At 39.4% G+C, this 22,897-nt stretch overlaps 1 protein-coding gene and 1 long non-coding RNA gene across 2 annotated transcripts in view; both read right to left on the reverse strand.

Annotated features, from left to right (window-relative positions):
• The window catches only part of LOC105924405, a 749,458-nt gene that overhangs the window by 247,495 nt on the left and 479,066 nt on the right, over positions 1-22,897 (reverse strand). The gene's annotated exons all lie outside the window — the stretch shown is intronic.
• LOC118565765 lies at positions 11,174-21,493 on the reverse strand. Its single transcript, XR_004932590.1, has 3 exons — positions 21,454-21,493; positions 11,517-11,593; positions 11,174-11,193 (listed from the first exon to the last, which is right to left on the reverse strand). It is a non-coding gene; the product is annotated as an uncharacterized LOC118565765 (long non-coding RNA).

The following is a 22,897-nucleotide window of genomic DNA, read 5'->3' on the forward strand; positions in this document are numbered from 1 at the left end:
TTTTCAGCTACCACATTATACATGTCAGATTAAATAATACATATAATTCAGCAATGGTATCAAGGTGTTACTTTATTGTATCTGTTATACTATATCCGTTGGTTGTGCTGTTATTTTTACATCTCTTTCCAGGTGATGAAGCAGACTGAAGATGTTTTATCATTCTCTCCCTTTTATCTCCTCTTTCTTTCACCATTTCTCTTTTTTCTCTTCTTGTTCTTCCTTTCCTCTCCTACTTTCCCATTGCAGTGTCCACATAATTTGAAATACTCCCCGCATGAATCATAATAAAACTATTTACATGCATAAGTCAAGCGGAGCACTATGGCAAAAGATGACAGCTCCAATCTGTTGAGCTCTTTTTGGCATTAAGACAACAATTCTTATTGCCACATTGCTAGACAGGACACTGGGAAGAAAAAAAAGGAAAATAATGTTGGGAGGATAAACAAGGAGTTGAGAAGTGAGCAAGGAGTTGGTCTGTACTAGTGATGGGACATCTGAAGCCAGGCTTCGAGGCGTGTACCGAGTAAAAAGGGGTCGTGTCAGACGAAGCACCGCTTCGGAGCTTGTGTCATATTGAGGAAAATCAAGTGATCAACAACAAATAGGCCCTCACATGACATCTGCCACGTCATTGCTTTATTTTGCGTTTAATTTTTCAAAATAAAAGCGTGATGAACCCTGTTGCTTCGTGGGTGAGGTCATTTGCCGACGAAGAAACCGCCGGAAATCTGAAACAGTGAAAAAAAGTCCTGTTCCTAAATAAAAACAAACCTAAAATACAGAATTTTCTAAATTTTCCTTTGTTTGATCAGGAGATACATCAGAATCACACATCAAAAGCACATAGAGTTTGCCATCGGAAGAGGCAAACTCTATGTGTAACTTAGTATTAAGAACCAGAACTAGAACTCCCAGGAAGCAATGATTTTAAACAAATTCTGTTTTTCAGGAAGCAAGTTTCAAGCTGAAAGCATACAGAGTCTGCCCCAACAATCACGCAATTCCCAATACACTAAAGTAACACATATCTTCATTGTCAAATAAGTCCATGACATAAAAGAAAACCCAAAACAACCACTCATGGTAAAAGAATTAGATTGGCTACAAATCATTTTGATAATTAAAACATGACAATTAAATATAATTTAATTGATTCTCCTCTCACTAAACATGAGTTTGATGAAAACTTTGTGACAATATTGCATTTACTAATTTTTGGAAGTATGATGCAACTAAGTGACAAGGCTGTTACAGTTTCACCAGCAGATGTCACTAGTGCGTGATGGATGAAGCTTCGAGTAAAGAACCTTTTTCCAAAGCAAAGTGTTGAAAAGCTTCGTTGCTTCATGAGGCTTCATTTGCCCATCACTAGTCTGTACCACGCTGAAGCGTAAACGAACTGACACCCTCCTCCTGGTTCCAGCTCCTTATAGAGGGTGGTAATTAGCTCCGATGGAGTGCACCTGCCCGTCCAGACCTGGGGTCCGTTCTTCGTACGTCGCTAACTCAGTTAGCTGGATTTGATTGTTGACGATTTGGCATGATCTTGGATCGTTTGGTTCTTCGAAAGACTTCCTGCACTTGTTGTCATAGCAACATGTGCGCCAGCTTAAACCTGCTCCAGAGCAGGCTTATTTCATGTAAACAAGATTAGATCGCAGCTTTAGAAGCGGAGGAGATAGGGAAGTCTGTCGTAGCCATGTCCATTTTTCCGACAGCAACCTGTTGCGAAAGGGGCAAGAATAATTTGCAGAGTTTTTCGAAATAATCGCGTATTGCGCAATAGACAGGATCCTTTAGCGCAGCGCGACAGTGTAATTGTAGAGAGATTTTTCTTGGTGGCTGTTATAAACAGACAAACACATCATCTAACTGGCTTTTAAAGAGGAAAAAGTGGTGTTAGAGCCATAAATAGAAAATATTTAAGTTATTTGTATGATGGTTTGCTTTTTATTTTTAACATTTTCGGTAAGATTTGTTCAGGCCATTTTATTGTGAAGTTTAGTTTTACTTTGAAAGGCTTGCTTCCTGTCGAGCCGTATATTGTATTAGAAAAAAACTATGGATGGATTATCTAGAGACAGAGCAATACAGTTTTACCGTGTAAACTGTGTATGACTTGGAAAAGGAAGAACTTCATTTTTTATAGATAACTAATTTTCTGTTAAAAATCCCAGTTTGCACGTGTTCTTTACTTCCAGTGTCTAAGGAATGACACCAAAATTTGAGGTGTTCACTGTCGTTTTAATTAATGACTCAAATTCAGCATAATCTTCCATTAAAAGCTCTTGTTCTGCTTGGGAGAAAATCTGTGGGCGTTCTTTGGCCATGCTGAACAGCCAATAGCAGCGCTGCTGATCATTGTTTCTACTATCGATACATTTCCCCTTTTAAACAAACGCATGATCACGCAGTTATCTCAGATAACTCAATCCAGCCATACTAATCGTAAACAACAGGTGTGTTTGAAGAACCCAATTAGCCGGATCATAATTAGCCGAATGAAATCATCTTGGATGTGTTATTTGATCTCGGATGTTTTAAGCAACGTACGAAGAACGGACCCCTCGACTGCAAAAAATGTTGAAACCATATTAAATTTAAAACTGAATTACTTCATACAGACGATCAGAGATTTAGTCACATATAACTATACAACCAACTATTTTTCCACAGATCTGTGGTCTTCCATTTTTTTAAAATGTCTAGACTATGAGCCAATGCTGAAAGACATATATTTTTATTATGCAAAGTGCCTAGCCTACCTGAAAAGGAAGTGTGGGTGGTGTTTACCGACGCCGACTGTCTTACACGCGGTCTTATGCTTCAGCTCCACAAGGATGAATCTCTTTATCTTGCATACACTTGGACCCTTATCTCTTTTTAAAGTTATACGTCAATATTAGCAGTCATTATTACATTTATTCATGACGAAAGTGTAGCTGGTCGATCCCTAAGAAAACGCTTCCCCCGTGCAACGCTGTGTCTCTTTTAGTTACGTTTCCACATTTTTATCTTTTATTCAACTTTTCCTTTTTTTATTTTATTTTTATTATTTTGTAGCAGTACTGCAATATTAAATGAACCCCTTTGTGGGAAATCTGCATGTTTAAGCCAATCATTTATGCATATCATGCTTTTGGGCCCATACTTTTCATCATGAAATCAATATTTCCCCCCTGGGGAGAGATTGGCCCTGGAAACTGCCTTTAACTCATTAACAGACTTCTTTGCTTACAGACCCTTTTTTAAATGTGTATTTATTTTAATGGTCCTCCGTGAGGTCGACCAACCAAATGAAAGGTTTCACACTTACTGGCCGGGAATAATGAGAGAGATTTCTCCTTTAAAATCTACCTACATCTAGATAGAAGTCAGATGCTTAAAGCACACCTGCAGCTTTCACTCTGCACTACCAACATGCTGGGCAGCCCCTTGTCCCCCTGACAAGAGGTCTTCTGTTTGTAGGTAAAAATCATCAGCCCCCTCCTCCCAGCAGGAGTGCTCATTTTTCAGCTGAAAAATTTTATAAAACTTTAATTTCATTTAACCTTAAGACTTCAGTCACTGTTCTGTATTTGCGAATCCTATTTTATTTGCTTTAAGGACTGAATATAATTCATTATTTCTATAGGCTTTTTTTATTACTACCCTGTAGGTTTTGCAGATTTTTCTCTTATTTTGAAATTTCTTGCAATATTTTTTTTAAATGGGGTTAAAATTTTAAAGTTTGCAAGCAGTTTGAAGCAATTGCGTTTTAAATATAAGTGCCGGAAAATAATCTTCTTACCGTCTCATGAAAGAAAGGTTCGGATCTTCGTGCCGACGCCCCAGAGACATTCCGAGACCAGGAGTCCCTTCTCGTACCTTGAATCCGTTCGGGGTACCAGAGGCTGGATAACTTCTCCGGGCTGGCCAAGCAACTCCTGTCCTTTGTTATGCCAGAAACCTGTTTGACTATGAGTATTATTATTAATTATAATTTGCTATTATAATTTTAATAATAGATCATTCAGACTCAAGTGATAGCTATAACAAATGTAATTCAAATGGTTGTGGTCCAAGGGCTACAAGCCTGTAATGACTAACACTAACAATGCATTTATTAATTAGCTGTTATTAACTTATTTATGCTGGAAAAGTGTGATCTGATCGGTGTTGACCGAACCTAATAGGTTCTGCCCAGGCACTACTGTTGTCTTCACCTTCCAGGCTGATGGTATATCTCCAGTTTCTCATGCTCTTGTTTCCATCATCTTGGGATGGCCACATCAACCACAATGGCTGTCCTCTGCTGCTTATCAATATTTGTTATGGAATAATATTCTGAAGTCACTAAAAAAACACACACACACACACACACAAACATGTTGGTATAAATTAAATGCACTGTTTATGGAGAAAATATTTCAAATGAAAAGACTTAATGACCTCCCTAGAGAGAGGATGTGATCACCATGATGGTCATGAGTCAGATTTGTTGATGTCAGTGCTGCCGACAATCCGTCCCAAGTTTATTTTCTATTTAGTTTGCATTAAAAAAAAATGTTCCATGGAAATATTGCAGCACATAGAACCCACACTTGAGAAGACCTACCGGACTGTACATTCGCTGATTATAACAGACTTCTCCTCCTTAAAAAGCAGCAGCAACACCAGCAGCAATAATCTTGACGGTGCCATATGAAGACAGGTGACGCTTTGACTCAACTCACTGAGAAGCCCAACGTTGGACCAGCCCTCACTTTTATTGCAAGAGGCATCTGCTGCGCTTGCTTTAAGCCAGCTGGACATGGGGAGTCATCATGTTTACACTCATTACTTAGATTTAAGAGCATGCTCTTTAGCTGAGTCTTGATGATAGCAAGGATGAACTACAGGGTCGATATCTGAAACGTTAAGGCGCCAGTCTCTGAATAAAAAAAATCAATCCTTTTAAAAGCTTTTGTGGCTAATACATAATTTTCCCCATTATAAGTTAACTGTCCCTTTTATTCTATTTAAGCATCCTTTCATGTAGAATGAATGGCTGTTTGTACGGTTGATTATGATGTAAACGACGGAAAACCAGTAAAATTCCTTGTTTGTGCAACCTAACTTGGCCATTATATTTGTTTGATTCTGATTTAAGATGTTCAATATAGAGCTAAAACCTACGAACAGATAATTACACCCATTTTCTGCACCTGTTTAATCCCGTTATGGCTGGTGTCCACACCCACCAGTCAAGGAGCGGCGTCCACCTTGGACAGGTCCCCATCCTATAACAGAGTCAAAGTAGACAAACAACCATCTATGTATACAACATAAACATTTCCCATGTCCAGTTAGCCTGTTAACCTCATCGGAGTACCATTATAAACAATTATTTGTTTATAATGTATTACAGCCCTCACTGCATCAGTTGATCTTTGATACATAAATGACTGATTTTTGTTTGGTTGCTTGTTTTTGGTGCATTTAGAGATAATTTGACATCCTTCATATCAGATACTGACTTTGCATAGACTACAACACATATGGGTTGGCTTTCTTCTTTCTTTTCCTGCAGAGGCTTCAAGCTTAGGGTGAAATGTTGTAAACCAGATGAACTCCTCCCCACATTCAACGGTCCACTGAACAGGAGCTCAGCGATCCTTTAACTAACAGGAGATCCACGGGTCGGTTTGGTAATATTTGCAAAACAACGCCCAGAAACATGCCCTTTAGTTGCTCAAGTTCACAATGCTCTGACAGCAAAAGACAATTTTGTTCAGATTATATGTGCAGGTTTCATGTTGTCTCTCTGGGTTGGAGTCATTATATCATTTTAACACAACAGGATCTTGAATAATGTCAAAACATTTCTAAGATTAGAAACAATACTTAAATACTACTCAACAAACTGAGTGGATTCAGCTCTGATAGTGAGTTCCATCCCCCTAGATCCAGGCAGGAACCCGGGCAGATACCGTTTACCATATGCAAGGGGGTGCAGCAGAATCCATCGGAGCAATACAGGAAATAACAGTTGTGATATGGTGAAATCGACTTATAATGCACATTAAAATAATTTATTTTTAGTCAAAGGTTTCTTCATACAGCTTTGCTACTAATTTGCAGGATGAATTTGGTCAACTTACATACTTGTCCAGCTCAGTTGTTCTCAAAATAGGTAACTTTGTTGAGTCCTGTCACAAATGTTACATTTTGATGTCTAAAAATCCTTAGTTATTATTAAACTTTCAGCAGATACAACAATTATAAGACACTGAAGTGTTGCATTAGCAATTATGCTTTTCAAAACAAACTGGGCAGTTGTGCACTTGTGTTGTCTCTCAGCAACATTGAACCATCGTTTTGAATCAAGGTGATTTTTTTCCTCTAGGAAAGTTCTCCACAAGCTGCACTGCATACAGACTTTCGGGCTTTAACACTAGATTTGAGCAATTTATTTTTTACTTAAAATGTTTTCTAGAAGAGGGTTGGAATGGGTTGGAATTTATATTGTAAATGGTAACGCTGGTCAACCCGATATTCAGCCAGACACAGAGTTAGGTTTTCCTTAAAAGGTTTATTGTGAGGGATGAGTAGTGGCAGCTGAGGCAAACAGAACCAGACTAGGCAGATGAATAATGGCTGATAGTGTAGGCAGGCAGGCAGGGATGAGCTGGAGACCAGAAGATGCAGGTGGTGACAGACCAGAACAGGTGATGTGGACTAGGGGCAGAACGGGCAGCACAAGCAGCTGGAACTCACGGGGAAACAGGCAGAACTTCAGCATGCAGACACAGGCAACTTTTATCTGAAGAGTCCAGCTGGCAGAGCACACATGAGCTGGTAGAGGAAGGGCACATCACACTGGATGAGACGAGAAGAGAAGAAACGTTCTGGCAGAGAGGAATTGGCTAAGGCAGGTATATGTAGGCAGCTGACAGGTGACCAGAGTTTACATGATTACTGGCAGTGGGTGTAGTTGATGTGGGCTAATTGACTGGTGGCTGAGCTGATTGGATAGTGGCTTGTGGCTGAGACGTGACAGGCTGATGGGAAAAGTCCAGAAAAGTCCAAAACAAACAGACAAAACCTAAATCAGACATCTATGTCTGTTTTTGACTGATTTTTTTTATCTACTAATGAAAGCTGTTTATGTTGTCTTTTTGCCGTCCATTCTTTTAGTGTAACCTTATGTGTAAATTTACTTTTATTTCTTGGATTATGACTTGCTGTTTTGACATAGCAAACCTTAAATTGCAAAAACTATTTCTAAAATACTTATGGGTTATAACAAAACACAAATAATTTGTGCCACAACACAAAATAGAACAATACAAAAACTGTAATACATTAGGATCATCTTAGATTAAGATGAAAATCAGAATACCCCTTCAGGTCAGCTAAGAGATTTGTCGTATAAAACTCAAGACTTGCACTTATGTGATTATTATGTTTGTATTCCTAATGTTTCTTAGTTACATAAAATCTTTTTACGTTTATTAGTTACTTCGTACAACTTCATTTCACACCAACACTAAATAATTTCAACAAATTGATTGCAGCCAATATGCCGCAGCCGCAACGTTTTGGGGATGCATTGTGGGGCTTGTGTTGCATGTTCTTGGTCTATGCTGCTATCTATTGGTGTGTTGGGGAAACTGTTTTGTTTTATATTTGTGCACATGTCCCTACTGCAGCTTTAATTGAGTAAATGAGAGCGCCAAAAGTTTCTGGCACAACTATTAATAACTTTCAAAGTGCTTGGAAGGGGAACAAAGATCTAGGGAGGTGAGGACTTCAGCAAAGGTTGAAATACTAGGTAGGTATTATTAGACCAACATGTTTCAACTTGACAGTTAAAAATATCAAAGTACTTTACAGTATAAACAATAAACGTGAATAAAAGCTAAAAGGCTGAAACTTAGTCAGGATATAGATATTTAAGCAGAAATGGTGAAAGCTCTGCTTTTTGTTCCACTTCAACCTTGCTGTCAAGTTTTGGACCAAGTCACAGCGATTAAGAGCTTTTTATTGATGCAGAGGTAAGGAAAATAAAAACAATAAAGGTTTCATCTCTCTCCTGTTTAAATGTCAATGCCTGTATGAAGCAGCTTCCATGTTACAATGTGCATTAATGCTTAGTTATGTGATGTGAATTAACTTAGTGCACACCAACCTTTGTGTTTACTTAAACTGACAATGGACATTTTTGAGTAATATGTATGGTTTGGCATGCAAATAACTAATTAGCATGCTGCTAGTCTGTAGCTCATATTGTGTTGGACAGTTTGTAAAGTTGTGTTCAGTCTATTGACCGTTTAGTTAGTGTACTGCATTAAAGTAAGTGGTTAGGTTGTAAAAATATATTTTAGAAAAGCAGGGATGTGTGTGTGAATCCTTTTCTGGGGAGCAAGAGTTGTTTAGGAGGCAGCAGTCAACTGTGTTGAGAAAGATATAATTATGACCCAGATTGATACGCGTTTGTGTTGACGCAGGTTTTAAGCTTTATATAATAAAAAATTGACATACATGGATGTAAACCTAAAATAACAGAACAAGAGAGACTGACCTTAGCAGAGATTAAGTACTGTTTCTTTGGAAACAAACGGTCTCATGTGTTTGTGAATGAAGTTTTACCCAGAGATTCCACCCTCCACACACCTGCAGTCAGCAGCATGAGTAGCGAGTGGTTCTGGGTAACCCTCAGGGCAGCGGCTTCACTGCATTGAGTTGACGCATTTTATGGATGAATAAAAACAACTAACTCCTAAAAGACTATAAAACCTAATGTAACAGTAGTTTGTTTGGCTGATATTATTATCGGCATGTTTTCAGCTCCTCTGTTTTAGGTCTGTGTTTGTTTTTTTGACGGTGAAGTTAAAAGTACTACCGTATTTATTGGACTATAAACCACACTTAAAATCCTTAAATCTTCTCAATAATTCATGGTGCGCCTTATAATCCAGCGCGCCTGATGATCCGAAAAATGCGGTAGCTAAAAGTAACATGTTCCCGTAGTGTTGTGTCGTTCATGAGTGATTCATTCAAAAGAATGAATTGGATGGAGCCAAAAATAAAAACAAAACCATAAAAAAATCAGAGGGGAAACATCAGAGCAGCACAGTAGGCTCCAGTGAGGGGGAGAGCTGTGGAGGGAGAGCAGCAGAGAGCAAAGGGAAGGGACCTGTAAGGCGTGCTTGTGCTGAAAATATCAGGCTAAGTCAACGGTTTTCTGAGAACTTCCAACAGCAGCTTTGATATAGGAGAAAATTTTCCTCATTAGTCATTCATAATAGTAAATGAATCAGTAAATTCTGGTTGGTTACATGTGAACGGTATATTTTGCTGTCATGTCACCTGAAACTAACACTTATGCCTGATGAGAAGGTGAGGACCGAAGTACAGATTGTGGAAAAAAAGACACATATCTGCATTTAACCTTGTCTCCATCAGGGTCAAAGACAAACAAGCTGATATTTTTCTCTGAGAGAGAAAACAATAATCACAATCGGACATGAGAATAGTCTGCTAACGTGGTTTGCTTTACATTGGGAAGCTTTAGTATCTTGATTGATTTGTATTTAAGTGTTTTTCCTCCATCATAGTTTATGTTTTTGGAATCCCGTTCAATTACTGTTTCTTTAATAAATCACAAAAAGCTGTCTATATATACACAATACAGCTAGCATTATGTCAAGGAGCATAGGCAGTCTCTAATCCAATCCCTCTCCTTGTCTGTTTACCTCGCCAGACATGTTTTTAACAACTAGTTTTACATGAAAGACCAGGAAATCTCCTGGTATGAGGAAATACCAAAATAAAAACAGAATAGGTTTTGTGAACGTTGATGTCAGCAATAACTTTCTGTAACACATCACAGACATTTTTCTCCTTTTGTGTATAATCGTAAACTATAAAGAAATGTCTGTGGTTACGTACCACATTTTAGGACTTATAAACAGCCAATCACAATGGCAGCACAGTTATGGGGAGTTATGAGGTTCTTTATTTAAACATGTTTCAAAGGTTTCTTTTAAGAGTTTGTGTATAACATGTTTTTATACACTTAAATACCATGCAAGGATGTGTAACCTGTATCCCCACCTTTGATTATTCATGTAAATATTACACAAAAAGGTTTAAAAAAAATAGAAATACAAAAGAAGTACAACAAAAATGGGCTGAAAAATATTCCCCTAAATATATACAGCTAGAATATAAAACAACATAACATAGGTAAATAGATAAATAATGAGCAAAAACCACAAGAAAATATAAATAAAATTTGACACTGTGCCAAGCAGTATATGAAAATAACCTGTTTTCCTTTTGTATTTTTTAGAATATATGACTGTTATAGCTCAGCATTTTAAATATAGAGCTTTCCAAAAACAGTAATTTCAAAAGGAATGAGTTATGTCATTAACCATTAGGTGTCACTGTTGACATAATCTCGGGTGAACTTTTTTTCCCAGACGTGTGCAGGTTTTTTGTGTCATTCCCTGTCAGTTCAACTGAAAGTTTGATGTTCAGGACATAACTGACCTGTTTTATGATGGTCAGAATAGAATAGAATATACTGTAAGTTAATTAATGTTGGCTCCTCATTAAGGAACCAACAGGGAGTGGATTAGACTGCAAGTACATCTAACAAAATTTGGATATTGCAAATATTTGTCAGTCATTGCAGAAGATGAAAATTATATTTTACAAAAACAAAATCATTACGCTTAGAGTGAAATACTCAAATCATTTGTTTCTTGTAATTTTGATGATTATGGCTTACAGGTAAAGAAAATAATTTCTTATTCAACTTATTCAAAAGTAGGACATTATCATGACAAATGACGTACATCATGGATATATAAAATACATTATTTGGGTTCTAACACTAGACCTTGACGGATAAGAGAGTGATGGTCAAAAATTGAAAGTATTGAAAATATATTTGTGTGTGTGTGTGTGTGTGTGTGTGTGTGTGTGTGTGTGTGTGTGCTTCACAGAATATAGCTGGGGTTCCTCTTTAGGCTGTATGCATCATTTTCATGTGTTTGTGCTTATGCTTTGGTTTTGTTTTGGTCAATGAGGAGGTTTTGGTCAATGAGGAGGCCTTATTGAGATCTAAGGTGTTTTTAAAGTGTCCTCTTGAGTTTTTTTGAGTCGAATACTCATGGTTGATGGCAGTCCTCGTCTGACCAGTTCATCTTTAATCTGCAGAGGAAAACACAAGGCTTTATTGAGGTGGAATCAGCAGCACGTTATAGACATAACTGATCTCAGTTTGTGTTTTTCATTCTCGATTAAACAAAATAGTCTTTGCAAAAACTGAGATTTGCCTCTGACATGTGTAGCATATTTTAAATGAACACCCAAATAAAATTTTATTGAGAATGAAGTACATTTTAAAACACTACAACAAGAGAAAAAGCAGACATAGTGGAAGGAAAGTATCTCATTCTCTGACAGTAGAATCAGCCTAACCAGTCAGATGACTGAAAATAAGATTCAAGATTCAAGTTTGTCGAGTTACTGACCTGTTTCACAATGGTTTCATAATCATTTTCCAGTGATAAATTTGTAGAGATCCTGCCATTCAGAACAATCACATAATCTAGAAAGAAAATATTTAACATTCAATATGCAGACTGGCATTTATATTAAAAGAAAGTTTGAAAGTCATAGGTGGTTCTAGACAGGGGCCAACGAGGGTTAAGGTTTCCTGTTGAAATGGAGCTGGTACCTGTTATGGCCCCTGAACTTAATACATAATAGTACATCGAGTTCTTATGATGATATGCACTGGCCTGTGATAGACTGACAACCTGTCCAGGGTGTAACCCGCCTCTTGCCCATTGACAGCTGGAAATAGGCACCAGCACCCCTTGTAAATTTGTACAAGTACAATTGTTCTGCTGGCATTATGATGTACACTACAAAATTTCAACTTTAGTCACACTTACTTGGTCCTGAAGCATGTGTTGAATTTGTACTGGTGGGTGTAATAGGTGGAATTGTTGGAGGTTGGGTAGTTGAAGTAGTGGTGGGAGTTCTAGTACTGGTGGTTGGAGGTTGAGTTGTTGTAGGAGGTAGGGGTGTTGTAGTTGTGGTTGGAGGTTGAGTTGTAGGAGGTAGGGGTGTTGTAGTTGTAGTCGTGGGTGGAGACTGGGTTGCTGTAGTAGGAATAGGTGTTGTAGTTGTGGTTGGGGATTGAGTTGTTGTAGTAGGGATAGGTGTCATAGTCGTAGTTGGGGATTGGGTTGTTGTAATGGGGATGGGTGTCATTGTTGTGGTTGGGGATTGTGTTGTTGTAGTAGGGATGGGTGCTGTTGTAGTTGTAACTGTAGTTGTGGTTGGAGGCTGGGTTGTTGTAGTAGAGATAGGTGCTGTTGTAGTTGTAACTGTAGTTGTGGTTGGAGATTGGGTTGTTGTAGTAGGGATGGGTGTCGTTGTCGTGGTTGGGGATTGGATTGTTGTAGTAGGGATGGGTGCTGTTGTAGTTGTAACTGTAGTTGTGGTTGGAGATTGGGTTGTTGTAGTAGGGATGGGTGCTGTTGTAGTTGTAACTGTAGTTGTGGTTGGAGATTGGGTTGTTGTAGTAGGGATTGGTGCTGTTGTAGTTGTAACTGTAGTTGTGGTTGGAGATTGGGTTGTTGTAGTAGGGATGGGTGTGGTAGTCGTGGTTGGAGATTGGGTTGTTGTAGTAGGGATGGGTGCTGTTGTAGTTGTAACTATAGTTGTGGTTGGAGATTGGGTTGTTGTAGTAGGGATAGGTGTCGTTGTCGTGGTTGGGAATTGGGTTGTTGTAGTAGGGATGGGTGCTGTTGTAGTTATAACTGTAGTCGTTGTTGGAGAATGGGTTGTTGTAGTAGGGATGGGTGTCGTTGTCGTAGTTGGAGATTGGGTTGTTGTAGTAGGGATGGGTGCTGTTGTAGTTGTAACTGTAGTCGTGGTTGGAGAATGGGTTGTTGTAGTAGGGATGGGTGTCGTTGTCGTAGTTGGAGATTGGGTTGTTGTAATAGGGATGGGTGCTGTTGTAGTTGTTACTGTAGTTGTGGTTGGAGATTGGGTTGTTGTAGTAGGGATGGGTGCTGTTGTAGTTGTAACTATAGTTGTGGTTGGAGATTGGGTTGTTGTAGTAGGGATAGGTGTCGTTGTCGTGGTTGGGGATTGGGTTGTTGTAGTAGGGATGGGTGCTGTTGTAGTTGTAACTGTAGTCGTGGTTGGAGATTGGGTTGTTGTAGTAGGGTTGGGTGCTGTTGTAGTTGTAACTGTAGTTGTGGTTGGAGAATGGGTTGTTGTAGTAGGGTTGGGTGCTGTTGTGGTTATAACTGTAGTCATGGTTGGAGACTGGGTTGTTGTAGTAGGGATGGGTGTCATAGTCGTCGTTGGGGATTGGGTTGTTGTGGTAGGTAGGCCTGCGGTTGTAGTTGTAACTATAGTCGTGGTTGGAGATTGGGTTGTTGTAGTAGGTATGGGTGCTGTTGTAGTTGTAACTGTAGTTGTTGTTGGAGATTGGGTTGTTGTAGTAGGTATGGGTGCTGTTGTAGTTGTAACTGTAGTTGTTGTTGGAGATTGGGTTGTTGTAGTAGGGATGGGTGCTGTTGTAGTTGTAACTGTAGTCGCGGTTGGAGGCTGGGTTGTTGTAGTAGGGTTGGGTGCTGTTGTAGTTGTAACTGTAGTCGCGGTTGGAGGCTGGGTTGTTGTAGTAGGGTTGGGTGCTGTTGTAGTTATAACTGTAGTCATGGTTGGAGACTGGGTTGTTGTAGTAGGGACGGGTGTCATAGTTGTGGTTGGGGATAGGGTTGTTGTAATAGGTGTAGTTGTTGTTGGACCTATTAACAGAAGAGCGCATTTCTTCAAATATCAGTTCAGAAAAAACTGATTGAATTACAAATTAAGGAAATACAAGGAATATTTCAACTCACTGTTTCCAACTGTTACAATAACACAGCGAAGCTCAGACTGATACACAGAACTGGAGTCACTGTGAAAGTATTTTGAAAAAGTAAATTTATTACTGACTTACTGGAGAAATTACTTTTGAGAGAAGTTAAAGTCATGAAATAACAAAGGTAGCTTCAAAAATCTGACATACATCACAGATAAACAGAATACATAAATGCTAATCTATCTTAACCTGGCCAGCCAGATTGAAAATGTGTAGAACTCTATGTTCTGCACATTATCAATTTGGGACTGCTTCTGTCGAATCTATTTGGGGAAAGGAACAAATTTCAACTGAACTTTCCAAGATGATTGGGCGAAGCAACACCTGTTAGACAATCACAATATCAAATTAAAACCGCAAGCGGTGATGAGCGGCCCTCGCAGCAAAGCGCCGCTCCGGCCTTGGCCACCGCTGGGATTTGCGCACCGCCGGCCGCCCGCCACCGCAGATGCTGTCACGCATTTTGCCCGCCCGTCCACTGGGCGATTTACACGAACGTGTTCGGCAGCGCTCCCCCACGACTCACAAAAAATCTGGTGCAGATTCACCACAACGGACCGGTATAGCGCCCGCTTCACAGCAGACGCCGCACCAATCTGCCTGTCGATCTCCCGCTCCATCTTCCCCTCATTCGTGAACAAGACCCCAAGATACTTGAACTTCTCCACTAGAAGCTGGCCCTTGGGACTTTCCTTTTTTAAAAAGCTTATAGTTAGAGTGGCTCATGTTACCCTGAGCTACCTCTATAGTTATGCTGCTATAGGTTTAGGCTACTGCAGGACATCAGGGTCTATTGTTCTTCAATTTTGAATGACTGTTGTAATTTCAGCTTTTAACTTTTTGATTTTTCTTTTTTCTTCATAGTAGGCACACCTGGTCTGGCGTTCTGTTAGCTGTGGCTTCATCCAGGGAAGACAGATCACCCGCTACTACCATCTAATGTAGAACTTCTGTGCTTTTTTGTCTGTCTTGTTGTGTCTCTGCTCTGTCTTCTGTAACCCCCAGTCTGTCGAGGCAGATGACCGTTCATACTGAGCCCGGTTCTGCTGGAGGTTTTTCCTTCCCGTTAATGGGGAGTTTTTTTTCCTGCTGTCGCTTCATGCTTGCTCAGTAGGTAGGATTGCTGCAAAGCCATGGACAATGCAGACGACTCTCCCTGTGGCTCTACGCTTCTTCAAGAGAGAATGCTACTTGTCAAGACTTTGATGCAATGAACTGGTTCCCTTATATAGGAATTTTTTGACCAATGTGTATAATCTGACCCAATCTGTATAATCTGATTGATTTTGACGTTGTAAAGTGCCTTGAGATGACATATTTCATGAATTGGCGCTATATAAATAACATTGAATTGAATCATCTCTTCAGACCAAATAAACTATCAAATTTTTTGAGACAGTTATCTCATTTTAAAGATATAATCATCTAACAGTATTACTCTTAGCAAGTTAAAGCTCCATAATAATTTTAGACCAGGTTTTAGTTCCACTCTTTTATTATGCACATCTAGGCTACCTATAAATATAAAGTATGGCATGCCAAAAAACATTTTCAACAAAAGGCAATTTTAGTAATGGCCTTGCGATTTTATATCTAAGCATTAAAAATGATAATATTTCACCAATTTTCACAGCAAGATGGAAATAACGACTATCCAACATTTTAAGATTTTGTAAAAACTTTTTCCTTTTTTACCTACCTTTTGAAATTAATACTTGTTTCTACTTCTCCAAAATTAAACTTCAAGAAAACTATTGTGCTGTCCTGGGGCCATATGTAGTTAGACAGCTAGGACAAAAGTTCCCCACAAAAGCTTCCTTTTCTTGCATTCTCTGAATAACCTTTGTTCCCAAATCTGGCTTTAAACATTCTTTTTGTAAAAAGACGAATATTTTTCCAAGGCAGAAGCGTGTAGAACAAATTCAACTTCAACATTAGCAGTTTCCCTAGCTTCATCGCTGAAAAGCAGCTTTTAACCGGAGCAAAATACGTCAAAGATCTTTTTTTAAGGTGAGAGCACTCACTATCTCATGTAATTCACATAGAGATCTAACAAAGTTGTGATGTCTCACTCTGATTAAATATGAACCCAAAACTTTTCTAACTGTTTTTGCCTTGGATTTCCTCTGACTAAGAATTATTATCTTATTTATGTAATGTATTCACGACATGAATTCCTTGCTGTCTTAACAAAAGGCAGAACAACTATAATGTTACTTTCTATATTTATTACAGGCTCTGCTGAGATGTCAAATTCTGGAGAATGCTTAGACACCCTGACACACAAATATGGATTAACTTCATTTCATGTGCACTCGTGAACTTGTTTTAGTTGATTTAGTTTTCTTGATGTACTGTAGAGCGTGATGAGGTCTGTTGTGGTATTGTGTGCACTGGATTGAGGGGACAGTTGGTGTTGTTTGTCAAACCCAATCTTCTTAAGCTGCAAATTCAGTAATGTTACCAGATATATATATATATATATATATATATATATATAAAAAACGGTTGCAGTTACAGCTCAAACGTCGTAACAACACTTCTAAATCTGAGTCTGACGCACAATTTCAAATACAAACACGAAGCAGTTTGATTTTTGTCCGATGACGAGCGAGCGAGCGAGAGAGAGAGAACTGGTAAAGCAGCACATAGTAACAATAAAGATGAGCGCCATAAAGATGTTATTAATCAGGGAAATCTTTCTGATTGTTTCACAGCGGTTACCTGCAGCGGGTAAACACGCCCACGACAACACACTTAGGCTCCCCGCAGCCCGTTTCTATCGGAATATGCGCCAAAACTGCCTCTTTAAAATGAACTGCACGGTTCAGTCTGCGCCTGTCTGAATTGCAATGTGAAGTTTTACACATCTATGCGTGAGCATAATCAAAAATTCACCCCAGGAGCAGCGTTTTTTTTTTTCCCCAGGACCCGCGGTAACGACAGCGGTGTTCTTACGATGGAGTATTAGGGCCACACATGAAGAGAAAAAATAATTTTGCCATGACGAGATTAAACTGGTGCAGATCAGTTGATGCAGCGATGCATTTGGCCACCGGAGGCAGTGGCGACCCACCAGCTTAAAATCTATGTATTGACATCTTAAAAATGGTCTTATAGCTTAAAAGATCATCCTGTTTTGGTTGGTTTTGTAGCCGAATAGAAGAGATGTTCTCAAAGCATTAAATAAGCCTTTTGACTTTTAAAAATGTTGTCCTTTTAAGGTAATTTTAAGTTACTTTTTATTAAATTTATCAATATCCTATGGAAGTCTGGACATATGGCAGCAGCGTTTCAGGTGACTTTGCCACGCCACTACGCCGCCCTGCTCCATCGAATCCAGTTGATTTTGTAGCCGAATAGAAAAGATGTTCTCAAAGCATCAAATAAGCCTTTTGACTTTTAAAAATGTTGTCCTTTTAAGGTAATTTTAAGTTACTTTTTAATAAATTTGTCAATACCCTATGGAAGTCTGGACATATGGCAGCGGCGTTTCAGGTGACTTCGCCACGCCACCATGCCGCACTGCTACATGGAATCCAGTTGGGCCTGGAATCCACAACACAGCAACATGTCTGTGGACACAGTTTCATGTTGATTAGCTCAGAGGGGTAACATAGCGACTGCTAACAATAAAACATGACACTTCCTGTTGTCAGGGGGCGTGGCCTAAGTGATGTCATCATTTGACCATTGGATCTTGTAGAAGACCCGATGATGATCAATCACAGAAAGTTTGGTGCCTCTGTGTGTTTCTGTGTAGGAGATATAGCAGTTTTTCCTGTTGTCAGGGGGCGTGGCCTAAGTGATGTCATCATTTGTCCATTGGATATTGTAGAAGACCCGATGATGATCAATCACAGAAAGTTTGGTGCCTCTGTGTGTTTCTGTGTAGGAGATAAAACAGTTTTTCCTGTTGTCAGGGGGCGTGGCCTAAGTGATGTCATCATTTGACCATTGGATACTGTAGAAGACCCGATGATGATCAATCACAGAAAGTTTGGTGCCTCTGTGTGTTTCTGTGTAGGAGATATAGCAGTTTTTCCTGTTGTCAGGGGGCGTGGCCTAAGTGATGTCATCATTTGACTATTGGATATTGTAGAAGACCCGATGATGATCAATCACAGAAAGTTTGGTGCCTCTGTGTGTTTCTGTGTAGGAGATATAACAGTTTTTCCTATTGTCAGGGGGCGTGGCCTAAGTGATGTCATCATTTGACTATTGGATATTGTAGAAGACCCGATGATGATCAATCACAGAAAGTTTGGTGCCTCTGTGTGTTTCTGTGTAGGAGATATAACAGTTTTTCCTATTGTCAGGGGGCGTGGCCTAAGTGATGTCATCATTTGACCATTGGATATTGTAGAAGACCCGATGATGATCAATCACAGAAAGTTTGGTGCCTCTGTGTGTTTCTGTGTAGGAGATATAACAGTTTTTCCTGTTGTCAGGGGGCGTGGCCTAAGTGATGTCATCATTTGACCATTGGATATTGTAAAAGACCCGATGATGATCAATTACAGAAAGTTTGGTGCCTCTGTGTGTTTCTGTGTAGGAGATATAACAGTTTTCTGTTTTGTGGCGAGTAGGTGAACTTTGACCCCTGCTAACGCCCCTTCAACATGCTCAAAAACTCACCGTTTTGATAACTTTTAATTGGCCATGCCTTATGATCAGACTGACCGAGTTTCAAGCCGCTCGCTCGAAATCCCTAGGACGAGTTCGATCAAATACCAATGCTGTAAACGTCAAAAATGAGGTAAAATTACGACCTTCAATCTAAAATGGCCGACTTCCTGTGATATTTGCACTATGACGTTTATTGTAAATTCTGAGCGTCTTGCTTAGATCTACAACTGTACAAAATTTCATTAATCTACGATGAAGTAAGTGAATAGCAAAGGGTCCTTTGAAAATTTCTAGGTGGCGCCGTTGAGGCATTTTTCTTTAGATTTTTGTGACGACCTTAAAATACAAAAATTTTAAACAGTCACCATGCATCTGCAAAGTTTGGTGAGTTTTTGAATATGATAAAGCCTCCAAAAAGGCCCCTCTTTAGGGGGGCAGAATAAAAATAATAATAATTAAAGCCGCAAGCGGCATCGAGCGGCCCTCGCAGCCAAGCGCCGCTCCGGCCTTGGCCACCGCTGGGATTTGCGCACCGCCGGCCGCCCGCCAGGATCTTGTTCATGTTGATTAGCTCAGAGGGGTAACATAGCGACTGCTAACAATAAAACATGACACTTCCTGTTGTCAGGGGGCGTGGTCTAAGTGATGTCATCATTTGACAATTGGATATTGTAGAAGACCCGATGATGATCAATCAGAAAGTTTGGTGCCTCTGTGTCTTTCTGTGTAGGAGATATAGCAGTTTTTCCTGTTGTCAGGGGGCGTGGCCTAAGTGATGTCATCATTTGACCATTGGATATTGTAGAAGACCCGATGATGATCAATCACAGAAAGTTTGGTGCCTCTGTGTGTTTCTGTGTAGGAGATATAACAGTTTTTCCTGTTGTCAGGGGGCGTGGCCTAAGTGATATCATCATTTGACCATTGGATATTGTAGAAGACCCGATGATGAACAATCACAGAAAGTTTGGTGCCTCTGTGTGTTTCTGTGTAGGAGATATAACAGTTTTTCCTGTTGTCAGGGGGTGTGGCCTAAGTGATGTCATCATTTGACCATTGGATAAAGTTTGGTGCCTCTGTGTCTTTCTGTGTAGGAGATATAGCAGTTTTTCCTGTTGCCAGGGGGCGTGGCCTAAGTGATGTCATCATTTGACCATTGGATATTGTAGAAGACCCGATGATGATCAATCACAGAAAGTTTGGTGCCTCTGTGTGTTTCTGTGTAGGAGATATGGCAGTTTTTCCTGTTGTCAGGGGGCGTGGCCTAAGTGATGTCATCATTTGACCATTGGATATTGTAGAAGACCCGATGATGATCAATCACAGAAAGTTTGGTGCCTCTGTGTGTTTCTGTGTAGGAGATATAACAGTTTTTCCTGTTGTCAGGGGGCGTGGCCTAAGTGATGTCATCATTTGACCATTGGATATTGTAGAAGACGCGATGATGATCAATCACAGAAAGTTTGGTGCCTCTGTGTGTTTCTGTGTAGGAGATATAACAGTTTTATGTTTTGTGGCGAGTAGGTGAACTTTGACCCCTGCTAATGCCCCTTCAACATGCTCAAAAACTCACCGTTTTGATAACTTTTAATTGGCCATGCCTTATGATTAGACTGACCGAGTTTCAAGCCGCTCGCTCGAAATCCCTAGGACGAGTTCGATCAAATACCAATGCTGTAAACGTCAAAAATGAGGTCAAATTACGACTTTCAATCTAAAATGGCCGACTTCCTGTGATATTTGCACTATGACGTTAATTGTAAATTCTGAGCGTCTTGCTTAGATCTACAACTGTACAAAATTTCATTACTCTACGATGAAGTAAGTGAATAGCAAAGGGTCCTTTGAAAATTTCTAGGTGGCGCCGTTGAGGCATTTTTCTTTTGATTTTTGTGACGACCTTAAAATCCAAAATTTTTAAACAGTCTTCTTGCATCCGCCAAGTTTGGTGAGTTTTTGAAAATGGTAAGGCCCCCAAAAAGGCCCCTCTTTAGGGGGGCAGAATAATAATAATAAGAAACAACACAGATACAATAGGCCTTCGCAGCGCTTCGCTGCTCGGGCCTAATAAGAAACAACACAGAAACAATAGGCCTTCGCAGCGCTTCGCTGCTCGGGCCTAATTAAAACGTAAGCAACACACGTCATGAGAAACCACAAGAAGGTAAGCTAGTCAAGGCACTTCTTTATATTCTATTATCAAAGAAGAAATCGTGGATTTTGACAAAACAGATGTGATTGCAGTGAATACATGTGCATCCTCTTGCGTTGCCATGTTTATGTTGGTTATGTTGTGGGCTCGTCAACTTTTGCTTTTGTCGCATCAGTATGTCCCGCCTTAAACCATGATACCGCAACGTGATTGGCCCAAAGGTTTTTTTTCTTTGGAAACAAATGGTCTCATGTGTATGAACGCACAAATACCACGAGAATTTATCTTGCAGGCAAGGTTAAATCTTGCTGCATGTTGATTTTTTAATTCCTTTTTGCAAAGAAAAGAAGAAACTCTAGAATTTATTTTTAGTATAGTCTCTCAAAACTTATCAATAAGGGCAACATTTAATTAATGTAAGCTTCAGTGAGCAAATTTGTCTTGGTTTATTAACTCATTACCTATTAATGATTTAATCTAAATTTGATTGATCTTAGCAATCAACTAATTATTAATTGATAAGTGGCCATTTTATTACCAGCCTGAGTTTTCTCTTGTATCAAGAGGGCTATTAAGGTGGTCACTTAAGCAGCTTGTTGAGTGTTTATATTTAAAAGCAAAAGTGCATAAAATGCATTTGGCATCCTTTTCGTTAAACTTGTCTAGTATTCCCACACCAAACGCCTTCTGTACATGTTAATGACATAATTGAAATCATAAAGGTAACAAGTTAGATACAGACTCTGCCTGGACGACAAAGCAGATGGGGTGGCTTTCACCATCTTCAGTTGCAGATGGGGTCCAGGTGAGAGAGAAGTTTCCTGATCCAGATGAACTCTTAATAGCATTGTGTGGCCCACTAAACAGGAGCCCAATTGATCTTTAACGAAAAAGGAAATACAAACAAGTTAGAAAAGTTAAACAAGTTGGTAGTTAGAAATATTTTTTACATTTTTCTATCTCCAAACAGAGCAGTTTCCTTGGAATCAGCCAATGTTTTCCTTCATGCCATAATAGAAAACAGCTGACAGACATCTAACTCAGGTATGAAAACATTTCTCTTAAACAGATAAGGGCAGATTCTTGACTAGATGGCATGATGTACTTACTCTTAAAATCCATTGTTGTGTTAACATTTAATTGTTTTTTTTCTCCATTTCAATTGTACTTACGTGGCTTGAGTTGCCTCTGCTCTGATGGGGATTTCCAGCATCTGGTTGACGGGAGTGTAGAGCTGAGCTCTGTTGTCTGGAGTTGGACTCAGGAATCTGGGCAGATAGAGACCTTCTGTACAGGATGGTGGTGCAGGGTCCACTGCAACAAAACAGGGAAACCACAAGCTCAGTCCTGATTAAATAGACTTAAGAAATATACTGATTTATCTGTATGGTAGTCTGCATGTAGCAACTTCAATCCACAAATGGAGGATCCTTCCTGTTCGCAATGTTGAGTCCAACTTTTATTTCATGCTGGGCATGCCAGTGTCAGGTTATGTAACATGCAAACACAGCCCCTATGCAATCACCAGAGCCGTAGGACAAATCTGAACACATGTGTCACCATTACAACCAATATTCACTTTGGCTTCTCCAATACCAGTCTCTAATTATTACTCTTAGGTGGAACATATGAATATGGTACCATGGCATTTTACAGTAGTCCTTTCGTGGCTTAATATATTTTTGACAATTTCCAGCGATATCATTGCAGGAAGCCAACCCATAAACCATACTTTAATGCTTATTAATGTGTTGTCTTTGTATTTTACAAACTAAGGCTGAATCACGTGGCCAAATTAATTAACCTGGAGTTACAGTGTCAGCACATGAAGCTGTGCTAAACAGTTCTCTTTCAAGGGTATTAAGCTCCTGCCCCAGTTGCAAGCAAAGTGTAAGACTCTGGATTGCTCAGGATTAGATGTGTGTATAAGAAAGTGAAAAAATTAATAAAACTTGTGAGTTTGTTAAAATGTAAAATTTGTATTACTTTATATGTAAATGCTTAATACCATGTCTATCTTTGTTTAAAAGGCAAAAAAATATATATTTCAGCATAAAATATATATTTATTTACACATTTGTTTACACATTGTGTAAACATCAGGGCATTATGATTAGCGATTTAGCCATTATTGGCCAGAGTTTAACATTTTATGGCACCAGGATGTTTTCATTCCAATTCTGAAA

The sequence above is a fragment of the Fundulus heteroclitus genome, chromosome 14, assembly GCF_011125445.2.
Source record: "Fundulus heteroclitus isolate FHET01 chromosome 14, MU-UCD_Fhet_4.1, whole genome shotgun sequence".
Classification (NCBI taxonomy): domain Eukaryota; kingdom Metazoa; phylum Chordata; class Actinopteri; order Cyprinodontiformes; family Fundulidae; genus Fundulus; species Fundulus heteroclitus.